This window comes from Biomphalaria glabrata, chromosome 7, assembly GCF_947242115.1.
Source record: "Biomphalaria glabrata chromosome 7, xgBioGlab47.1, whole genome shotgun sequence".
NCBI classification, from domain to species: domain Eukaryota; kingdom Metazoa; phylum Mollusca; class Gastropoda; family Planorbidae; genus Biomphalaria; species Biomphalaria glabrata.
The window spans coordinates 4,706,228-4,718,880 of NC_074717.1; the positions used below are offsets into that span (position 1 = coordinate 4,706,228).

The 12,653-nt window shown below is 40.2% G+C and overlaps 1 protein-coding gene across 2 annotated transcripts in view; it reads left to right on the forward strand.

The window, feature by feature from the left end:
- The window catches only part of LOC106063694 (FMRFamide receptor-like), a 141,034-nt gene that overhangs the window by 104,027 nt on the left and 24,354 nt on the right, over nt 1-12,653 (forward strand). The window lies entirely within an intron of this gene.

The following is a 12,653-nucleotide window of genomic DNA, read 5'->3' on the forward strand; positions in this document are numbered from 1 at the left end:
TCTGTTTCTGTGGCCCACTGTTGACAGGGTGTCAAGTGGCCAGCACAACGACATACCCCATTTACACTTCCCCAACTAATGTCAGGTACCCATTAAAGCTGGGTGGACTCAGAGGCGCCCTGAAGATTACGAAATAAAAAATACCAATCTTCGCCAGGATTCGAACCCGGGACAGCAGGTTCGGAAGCCAACGCTTTTCCAGCCGCCGCGCCTCCAAGTTTCTCTTTCAAACCTTGCGATCTATAGGGCAAATGATGTTAAGGTTATCTGTTTGTTCGGCCAACGATCAACGCGCAGGGTGTTATGTGGCTAGCACAACGACCAACCGCCTTTACTTTCCCCAACTAAAGTCAGGTACCCATTAGAGCTGGGTGGACTCAGGGGCGCCCTAAATATCACGAGATTCAAAATCCCTGTCCGAGGACCCCAGGATCGGAGTCAAGCACCCTAACCACCCAGTCATCACGCCCCAAAAAATAATAATAATAATAATAAAAATAATAATTCGTCACTGAATTATGTCCAATGACGCTATTACATGTTAGAAGTGGTATATACATTGAAATGTTTTAAATTTAACGATTCTATTTTGTTTTATTTTTTTAAATTAATTTTTGACTCGATTGTATTTTATCACTCTTCCATCATTTTCTTAACCGTGAGAGGGGAGCAGGGTGCACCATTGTAGTCTTGAACCCAGGCCCACTTGTACCTTGTTACACCACTGTCTCCCTCATATAGTAGGGATAAGTTCCTGCTATTTACTTTAGGGCATTATATGAAAACGTTGCATGTTAAACGCTGTTTCTAAGGCAACCGAATTTTTTTTTCTAAAGTTGCGTGTTTCAGGTCCGTGACATTTCCAGTATTGCAAACCACTTAATGTAAAAAAAAAAAAAAGGATTTTACAATTGATTTGGGGGGGAGGCGGAGGGGAAAGGTCACCCCTAATTCTGCCATGGCGAATGCTTCTTGCAGGAAACATAAGCAGGATATATTTCTTCAAAATTTAGCTGTTTCTCCAGCCCGGCTTCATTTTGCGGAAATTGAAAGGAAATCACGTCTGTGCTCGCGAGATTTAAAACAAAACAAAAAAATTGGATTTGTTGTTGTTGATATCGGTGTGAGATGTATTATTAGAAAAAGAAACGAAACGAAATAGGGCCGTGCAAGCAGACGATTTAAAACAATCTCTAAGCAAGACTTAAACCTGGGTTTCGTAAGCAAGCACGTTTTGGTAAATATTCAATGGCTTACTATAAACATTTTGTATAGGAACACACACTCATACACACACACACACACTCACATATATATATATATATATATGGCCTCATTCAGTTGCCCACACATCAGTTCCCCCCTCTCCACGCAGCTGATGTGTCCAAAGGAACGGCAGTGCCGATATATATATGTTGAGACTATTTCTTTTAAAAATAAATAAATGTATGTATGTATGTCCCGCATAGAGATCAAAACCGTTTGGCAAATACATGTTCCGTAGATAATGGCGAAGAGTGTAGTGTATGTTTAATGCCCCACCACAATGAGAATGTCGCGGGTTCGAACCCCAGCTGGATATAGTTATTTATGCTTGACAACAAATGTGGGTTTAGCAGTGGTTCTCAACCTTTTAAGCTCGGCGACCTCTTTTTACAATACCCCCACTCTGCCGCGACCCCCCCCCCCGCCCGCTCACACACATACAGCAATAGAAGAACAGACTTTTTCGATGGTCTTTGGCGACTCCTGGCAAATCGTCAATCGACCCCCAAGGGGGGTCGCGAACCACAGGTTGAGAACCCCTGGTTTAGGACAATACGAGCAGTGGGTCGTTGTGTAGGCCACATCACACTCTCGTGATCCTCCGGCCATACAATAGCTTAAACTTTTGGCTTCATGATAGATCACTGTGTGTGTGTGTGAGATGGACGCTTGAACGTGGGCTGAGAGCGTCAACATCAGGGCATGAGGGCGAATGAGTTCAAGAAGAAAGCGGAAGCGACTGGGAATAGAAGAAAAAAAAGGAGGAGATAATCAAGAAGGGAGACAGCGATTACGGAAGTGACGTCAGATGTTTGTTTAGAACAATGCTTTTTTCTTTTTGTTTTTATTAGAATTCCGAATATGTTTTGTAAATAAAATAATGCATGGATATACATACACATGTACACCAAATTTTATTTCAATTTTAAAGGGATAATTAGTTCATTATGTTCTAAAATTAAATAACCGCATATAAAATAAAAAAGACACTAAAAATAATTTGTTTTAATAAAATAGCTTAAATTGCGTGTTATATTGTATTAATTAGTATGGATCAGTCATGTTATTAAATTTGTAATAGATCTAGTCTAGATTGTGCAATTATAGATATTTTCACCAACTGTTTTTGTTCAGTGCTATTTCGTTTTCTCAATGCGCTAAGAACCTTTCACTTGTCTGGACTAGTTGGCCATGAGGGAAGTGGGAGAAAGAAGGGGGGGGGGTATCTGAGTTAATGTTACCGTGATCGCTTTGAAACGCATGTTATACAGAAAAAAAAAACGTTGTACGACTTAAATTCAAATTCAACAGATCAAGCCTCCTAGAGCTGACACACTAGCCACTTTGCCAGCGAAGTGCTTATGAAAATATAATGTTTAATAGTTGTCTATTGTTAGTTTCAAACTTTAAGATACGGCCTTATTCTCTACCTGAAGTATACAGGGGACTAACTTCACTTTTATCCAAGATTGGGTGTGGGAGGTATAACGTGCCCAAACGTTTTACAAAAAAACAGAGTGACTTGATATAAGCTTGGTAAAAAGTAAATCTAGACTAATCTGAGGAGTATTTTCGTGTCATAGTTGACCTTGAGATGACTTTCACCAAGTACTGTTTAAACTAACCATTCTGACATTATGCCCCTGGCTAGTGCCATGCACTCTCTTAACGCTAAAACCACGAAAAAATTCATTTCCCAAGTAACACATAACATTTAGGTTATCATGTGTCGTCTGCTGTGGTTTTAAAGAAGTGTGTGTGTGACGTTCACAGCACCCTCTACAAAAGGGGACGGTAAGGGGGGCACGAAGCCCCGGACGTCAAGGGGGCGCCATACGCAGAAAGGCACCAAATAATATAAATAATTGTAAATATTTTAGTTAGGAAATACATTTTAAGGTTATTTGTATTATATTATTATTCAATACTTTCTACTTATAAGCCCAGATTTCTATTTAATGGTCATGGAAAATGGGAGGGGTGCCAATAAAGTTTTTGTGTCCCAGCCTCACGTTTTGCTCACTACGCCTCTGGAATAGATAGAAAATGATTCTTTTCTGGACGCCCAGTTGAACTTCCGGTTGATACGTTAACAAAACATTATGTAAACAAATACTCTGGGCAACAGAAAAAAAAAGAGAATTAAATTTTTTAAAAATATTTTCACACCTTAGGCCGATTCCGGTCGATTGCGCTGATTAATATTGTCTTACTTACAAAATATATATTTTTTAGAGAATCCATTTTTTTATAAATAAGAAAAGAAAGTTATGGCTGCTGATTTTATATTGTTTTTACTCGAAAGCCCTTTCGCTGTGGCATGTCTTTCTCTCGACCGGTAGAGCTGCTAGAAATTGATATCCCGTCATGCATTATAATTTATGCATGTCAGTTCCGCAAGTCACTTCCGTTTTCGTCGCCATGACAATAGCGTTGCTGATCCGACTAGCTAAGCGATCCACAAAGCTTGGGCGCTAATTGATCCATTAAAATTGTATCACTTGAAGTCATTTCTACCAACAACTAGGTCTGGGCCCATACATGGTATCTTCAGGATACATAGAAATGACAAGGACAACAGTAAAACTATATTTTTTAAAAATAACAATAGACCTACCTCCTTTACGCAGCTTATAGAGCCATTTGTTTTTCTCTTAATAACTAATGAATGTTAAATTAAAAAAAAACAATGGGACATTTTGTACCCCACCCCCACCCCCGAGAAAGAATGGACCTCATTCACCAATCGTAAACAAACAACATTTATCCACGTGATAAAATTTATAAAACAATACAAAATTACGTATCACGTGACAGCCTTTATGGATTGCGTAATTTCTATAGAAGATATAGAGAACCACGTGGCAAAATGTTGTTTGTTTACGATTGGTGAAGGAGGTTAATTCTGGTAAAGCGAATGTATAGATCTACTACATTTAATAATATTTCAATTAACGAACATTAATTAACTCTTGAATGAATAATGGCTACATCCGTTCAAGATAAATATCTTCCCGTTCTCTAGCCAAAAATAAATGTGTTTATTTGTTTTCTTTGAAAAATTATAATGGTCAAACTAAAGTTTTCGCGGTGTGGCCAACGAGCTAGTAATTCTTTTCTCAACAATTTACAGCAACTGTCAAATTTCTAAAAAAAAAATCGTTAGAGCCGTTTTCAATATCCCTATCCAGGTTCCATCCACCCAGGTTTTTCCCACCCAGGTTCCACGAGTTGAATAGAGGTATTGTGCAATAACTGGAGTCTTCATATCATTATAATTGAGGACTTCGTCTCTTATAACTGGGGGCTAGGATGTAATTATCTTCAATTCTGTTTGAAGGTTCAAATCACGTAATACAAACAACATCCACATACTCTTTTCTTATACATTACAGACGTTATTTCGTCCCATATGCTAAGACAAATTTGTAAAAATACTCTTTCTTCCCTAGTGCTATTAGAGCATGGAATGGGTTGCCTGAGCTATCCAGGAAAACCAGTGACGTGGCAGAATTTAAGTCATTGGTTAATATGCATGACTGAATGCATGGCGAGTAGGACGTAATCATCTTCTTTTTTGAAGTAACGTCTGTATTATAATAAGATAAGATAAGAGATGAGAAATGGGTTATACGCGTATCCATTTGTCAATCAAGTAAAGCATGTTAATCAGTGATTAAAATCTTTCAAGTTGTTTTTCCTGTCTGATTCAGGCAACCCATTCTATGCTTAAAGAGAACTAGGTAAGAAGGAGAGCTTAAACAAATTTGTCCTAGCATACGGAATTGGAAATTTGCCTTTATCTTTGTGTCTTTTTTTGTTTTTGTAATTGTAAATTGTGATCAGCCAAGACATGGCTGTTAGCCTCAGTAGACATAGCATCTAAACAAGGCTATTTGGACTAGTGGACATCGCATCTTGACATGGCTATTTGGACTAGTGGACATCGCACCTTGACATGACTATTTGGACTAGTGGATTATCGCATCTTGACATGGCTATTTGGACTAGTGGACATCGCATCTTGACATGGCTATTTGGACTAGCGGACATCGCATCTTGACATGGCTATTTGGACTAGTAGACATCGCACCTTGACATGGCTATTTGGACTAGTGGACATCGCACCTTGACATGGCTATTTGGACTAGTGGACATCGCATCTTGACATGGCTATTTGGACTAGTGGACATCGCATCTTGACATGGCTATTTGGACTAGTAGACATCGCACCTTGACATGGCTATTTGGACTAGTGGACATCGCACCTTGACATGGCTATTTGGACTAGTGGACATCGCACCTTAACATGGCTATTTGGACTAGTGGACATCGCACCTTGACATGGCTATTTGGACTAGTGGACATCGCATCTTGACATGGCTATTTGGACTAGTAGACATCGCACCTTGACATGGCTATTTGGACTAGTGGACATCGCACCTTGACATGGCTATTTGGACTAGTGGACATCGCACCTTGACATGGCTATTTGGACTAGTGGACATCGCACCTTAACATGGCTATTTGGACTAGTGGACATCGCACCTTGACATGGCTATTTTGACTAGTGGACATCGCACCTTGACATGGCTATTTAGACTAGTGGACATCGCATCTTGACATGGCTATTTGGACTAGTGGACATCGCATCTTGACATGGCTATTTGGACTAGTGGACATCGCACCTTAACATGGCTATTTGGACTAGTGGACATCGCACCTTCACATGGCTATTTAGACTAGTGGACATCGCACCTTCACATGGCTATTTGGACTAGTGGACATCGCACCTTAACATGGCTTTTTGGACTAGTGGACATCGCACCGTAACATGTCTATTTGGACTAGTAGACATCTCACCTTAACATGGCAATCAAGTTTGTTGGACAGATCTTTTATTTCTAGAGATGGCCTTTAGTCCTAGTTGACATTCCTTTTCATGACTATTAGCTCTAGTGGACATCACACCTTGTCATGACTTTGTCATGACTACTACGATTAGCGGGCGTAATCTCTTGTCATAGCTTTTGGAATTAGGGGACATGTCTATCGGAAAGTGTCATGAACTTTCTAATTTGCATTGCTTCATGTTACAGTGACCCCGTTGCTGGGATGAAAGGAAACCGTGTCAAATATTCCATACGGCTGCCCCCAAAACTTGATGAGTTCCCTTTTGACTGGGCTTGGAATTTACACGTTCTTGGCTTGTATGGGGATGCACCGACATCGCTCACGAAGGGTCTTATCCAGAGGTTTTGAAAGAGAACCTTCGACCCCCCTCACCCCCCCAGACTCACATGGAGTTAGGCGACCATGATGACGTTCGCACGGCTGCACTTTAATAGACATGCAAAACTGATCAACAGTGAAACCCAGCTGTCAGATAGAGACATTTGCCGCTTATATAGAGCTGATAGGTAAACAATAAAAAAAAAAGAAGGAACGGGAAATGGAGAAATGTGTGTAAAGGGGGGAGGGGGTCGTCCTAATTACGCGCCTGATTGTGAAGGCTTCCGAAGGCAACAAGATAAAAGCAACTTTTGCAGTAAATGTTACCGCCACGAACCTTAATCCAATAATAACAACTCGATGGAGTTACTCTTCTTTATCAATCAATTTCTCACATATATTTGTGGGCTAATTATATATAAATGCTGGATTGCCTTCAGCCTGCGCAGAGTATTGTTAAAGTGATAATTGGCTCGCGCAGACCAATACCACTCTTTAAAAACTAAATGCAGTCCACACTAGCCCACAGTGGCATGTCTACACACACTGTTAAATCAATAGATGTATTAATTAGAAGTATAGATTTTGATGTCTAGGTACCTTATAAGAAGCGAGTAAAGAAAGAATGGGAAGGGGGATACTTTTTTTTCAAGCAGAAGTTACCATGGATGCCCCATGTGTGTGTTGGGGGAGGGGTGATGTAGATTGTGAAAGTGATGATTCTCTCAGATTATTAAGTGTGAGGAGACCAAGTACAGATATTTCATCCTAAGCCCCTACAACAGCGGTTCTCAACCTTTTATGCTCGGCGACCCCTTTTTACAATCCCCCACTCTTCCGCGACCCCCGCACATACACACACATTCAGCAATAGAAGAATAGACAATAACAATCCTTATTTTCGATGGTCTAAGGCGACCCCTGGCAAATCGCCAATCGACTCCACAAGGGGGTCGCGATCCACAGGTTGAGAACCCCTGCCCTACAACCACATGTACAGGAACACAACGTTGACTTGAGTGGGGGAATGAAGATTATCTAAATGTGCACATAGACACCGCACTTTTCGAACTGTTCCTTTGGAGGAACTAAGAACATGTTGAGTCTCATTCGCTGGTAAAAAAAATGTGTTGAGGATTTTAAAATGATCTGTTCTATTAGTATATACTATTGTATACCCTGATGTGTTTCAATCATAATAAGTAACATATACCAACTATTTAAACGTAACAAAGCATGGGTATCAAATCGGCTAGTAACAAGCAAATTATTTTTTTTAATCCTTTTTTAATAATAAAAAAAAACTTATCTAAAGGGAAGTACTTTGCAATTACAACTATATCACTCAATAATTTAGAGCTTATTTCCATTACTCGATGTCCCACAAAATATTTTATTACCAATAATTATTGACTAACTGTTTACTTTTTTTTTAAATTCATGTCTTGTCTGTGCCAATGAATAACTATGCAAAGTTTCAATTTGATCCGAGAATGGGTGTGGAGCAAATAACGAGTGCAAACTTTTTGCCAGACAGACAGACGGACGGACAGAATTAGTTAATATAAACTTCGTAAAAAAGTATATTTGTGTATACATATACAAGAGGAGAGTTCCACCCTATCAATGTGTGTATGTTGTGGTGTATGCGTGTGTGTAGTGCTCCTTTACAAAGTTCAGGGTGTGTAAACGAATTTTAACCCCACACTAGTAATCTCTTAGCTTTCTTGGTCACTGTCTCTCTCCATCTAGTGCGGTCTAGAGCTATGTCTTCCCAATGGTCGGTAATCGGTAATTTAAATGATTTTGTAAAAATATATCCTTCCCATAGACATAAATAAATATACACTGGCCGATTAAATAGTTTTATGAAACGAAAATTTGTGACTTGCAATTTTGTGTACTTTATTATACAGCATTTATGAGCAGTATAAAAGTTAAGTATTCATGTCTATTTCAGCCACACACCTATATATATATTGTAAATAAGGAGGCAGTGTAGTTTTGTTTAATCTCTAAGAATGAAGATCATGCAATTTTTCATAATTCGGAAATCCGAATACAATAGATATACATGTTTTCAAGTTACATGAAGTTACTTCCTTCGGCCAGTCTATATTTATTTATGTCTATGATCCTTCCTTTCTTTGGATCAGTTTAGTTTCGTTTCTTGTCTTCCTCTATTTGAAACAAAACATGGCGCCAATATTGGTTGGTTCTCTCTAATGTTCTGTCAAACAGATGGGATGTTGGTGATTGATTATTAATAATTGATTGTAGACTATTGTTGTCAGAAGCATGTATGGTCAGACTGAGTGTATTGTTTCTTTGTTGGGGTGTTTTTGGGGTTTGAAAATGTTACTTTCCTATGTTTTTTATATTCCCAGGATATGATTGTGTAGACCAGCGGTTCTCAAACTTTTATGCTCGGCGACCCCTTTTTACACCCCCCCCCCCAACTCTAACGCGACCCCCCCCCCTCCAACACAAATACAGCAATAGAAGAATAGACTATAACAATCCATATTTTCAATGGTCTTAGGCGACCCCTGGCAAACCGACAATCGACCTCAAAGGGGTCGCGACACACAGGTTGAGAACCCCTGGTGTAGACTGACTGTTTGTATTGTGTTGCACGAGAAAGGGGCTTTTACGAGTGACTGGAGTAAGTTGCTCTCTGAAAGTGGAAGAGTGCTCGTGTTTTTGCAGTCATTGAGTTTATATAGACGTCTGTATTAAAGTAATTTCCTGGATAGCTGGAGTTTTGTGAGATTCATTTACTAGTATCGTTGTTGGCTAACTAGTGTACATTATTGATCTATAGCAGTGTTTCCCAAAGTGAGGTACGCTACGCGTACCCCCAGGGGTACGGGAAGACTTTGGAGGGGTACGCGTTGACCTCATTAGCTATGCTGATTTTTTTTAAATACCCATTTATTATGTTCTGTTAATAAATTAAAGTGTGGTTGTTGGGGGGGGGGGGGGTACTCAGCATTACACAAATTATAAAAGGGGTACACATAGGTCAAAAGTTTGGGAAACACCGATCTATAGTGTCGAGGCAGGGCCGGCCATAGCAATTGCGGGGCCCAATGCGAAACGGATTGAGCGGGGCCCAGTCTGGGTAGGGATACGGATAATAAGTGAAAATTAAAGTTTTGTATTAGAAAATAAATTCGTCTTTGCATTTTATTCATTCTTTACGAAGTATAAAATCACGATCAAATTAACTTTAATTTACGAGCCTTGCGTGTAGCAAAGTCAACATTCTGTTTCCTACATAGATAATAATTTCAAGAGATTTCCTGGATTTTTTTTTTTTTTTAAATTCCAGTGGATTCAGTTATAATTGTTTAATTTAATAATTTACACTTTGAATTAGCGCGGGGCCTATGAAAGTGACAGCAGAGGTTGCAGTGGGCTGGGACTGGTCCTCTGTCGAAGTCCATAATATTTTATCATGTGGCCAGCTGTCGTGATTTCTATAGTCCACTTAGCCGTGTCGAGATACTGACATGTGTCACTGTCTGTTAAGGTTGTCAAAATATAAGATTGCTAATGATTGCTAATGATTGTAATTGTTTCATCGTTTGTGATTGTTTGCTAATGGTAACTAATGATTGATTGTTGATGGTTACTAAAGATTGATTGCTGATGGTTGCCAATGATTGATCGTTGAAGGTTTTTAATGATAAATGCTTAAGCTTGATTTTAGATATCGTTTTTGATTGTTAATGATTAATTATTGATGATTGAAGGCTTATGATTGTTGATTGTTGACTGTCATTGATTCATTTCTTTTTGTTTTGGATGTCCTTTCAAATAAAGATACTTACGTGACTTGAGTCAAAGGGCGGACTGGGGGGTCAAAACCGGCCCTGGCATTGCCATAAAACCCGGCCCATAACTTAATAACAATAATAATGATTTTATTATCCGTGAGGAAATTTGTTTTACAATTGTATATAATTAAAAACTGTGCATAATTAGAGCAAGGAATTAGTGCGATAGCACACAAGATATATGTTCATACCCCAGTTTCTCTTTTAACATGACATGCGATATTTACAAAAGTAGGTTACAGTTTGTTCAACGATTTAATTGTATGAGCCATTTTTAGTCCCAGCCCAAACCTTCCTGCAGGACGGCTGATGGTGGCTGATGGTGGCTGATGGTGGCAGAGGGTGGCTGAGGTTGGCTGAAGGTGGCTGATGGTGGAAGAGGGTGGCTGAGGGTGGCAGAGGGTGGCTGAGGTTGGCTGAAGGTGGCTGATGGTGGCAGAGGGTGGCTGAGGTTGGCTGAAGGTGGCTGATGGTGGCAGAGGGTGGCTGATGGTGGCTGAGGGTGGCAGAGGGTGGCTGAGGTTAGCTGAAGGGGGCTGAGGGTGGCTGAGGGTGACAGAGGGCCGGGTTCAAACTCGAACGAATCAGCCATACAATGATTGCTTATGATTGTGAATTAAAATAAATTTGCCAGGACCTCAACATTTAAATTGTTTAAATACGTTTTTAATTAAGAAATACATTTTTTTTGTTCTTTAAAGGGGTGAGTACTCCGTTCTGGTAATGAGCTTTGTATGGTTATTGCGTCAAAGGGAAATTTTCCCCATCATGTCCCCCTCGAGGACTCGCTTTCGGCCAAGGAAGTACGAACTATTAATTAGCATTGTCAGGTCCTAATTACTCCTCCATGTACCTCCCCCCCCCTCCACCTTTCTCTTTCCCAAAGATGCAAAAAAAAAAGGTCCTTCGGGGATTCTTTCAAGACGGTTCGCCTTCTCGACGCTCTAAGTAATAAGAGTCTTAGGTGGAGGGTTAACTGTCCTAATTAAAAGAGGATGTCTATGCCCTCAAGGGAGAGCTAGAAGAAGCTACTGTAAAGTACTGTTAGTATTGTCCTAACCAGACCATCTCTAAGCAATTAATTTCTCATACTGAGATGTGGTACTTTGTGTTATTGTTTAATTACTTGACTACATTCACAAAGGAATATGGCTCCTTTAGTAATAAGGGGATAAACTGTTGCCCGAAATGTCCTCAAGGGGCGCAGTGGGGTGTCTTGAGCTCTTCATGGAGTTTCAACGAAGACAAGTCAAAAAAGGGGGATAATTGTGTAAATTTTTTTGTTAATCTCTAACAAAGGGGAGCAAACTGAATGGAGTAATGCCAAACCAAGTTGTGACTTGAAGGGGTACTGTCAGGTAGAGAACTAGTGAGCCTTTGGATAGTTCTTGATTTATGATCAATTCATCGTGGTCCGAGACCAATGGTGGCATTTACATTGTCTAAAGATTTAAAATTGTGTAGAGATTTAAAATTGTGTAGGGATTTATTCTTGACCTCACCAGCCCACCAACTCCTTCAAGTCTGATATGTTATTCTTGACCTCACCAGCCCACCGGCGGCGGCGCATCCAATATATAATTCCTGTCCTCACCAACTCCTTCAGAACAGTGGACACCAGGTGGGAGGAGGCTTCAGACATTGCCAGTGACAGATCATTATAGAGACAGCTTGCCGCCCAATGCGCCGAACGGCGCGGGAGGACCTAAGTCTAAGTAAGTCTCACCAACTCCTTCAAGTCTGTTATGTTATTCCTGCCCTCACCAGCCCACCAACTCCTTCAAGTCTGTTATGTTATTCCTGCCCTCACCAGCCCACCAACTCCTTCAAGTCTGTTATGTTATTCCTGCCCTCACCAGCCCACCAACTCCTTCATGTCTGTTATGTTATTCCTGACCTCACCAGCCCACCAACTCCTTCAAGTCTGATATGTTATTCCTGACCTCACCAGCCCACCAACTCCTTCAAGTCTGATATGTTATTCCTGACCTCACCAGCCCACCAACTCCTTCAAGTCTGATATGTTATTCCTGACCTCACCAGCCCACCAACTCCTTCAAGTCTGATATGTTATTCCTGACCTCACCAGCCCACCAACTCCTTCAAGTCTGATATGTTATTCCTGACCTCACCAGCCCACCAACTCCTTCATGGCAGATCGGGGAAATCATACATGTCTAGAAAATTTAGGAAAGGGAGACAATTGTTCAACTGTTTACATAACAAAAACAGAACTAAAATTTTGGCTTCTTGAAGGACAAACTTTGATTTCCTATCAAAATCAAAGGTTCTCAACCTGTTGTTGCAGCTTCT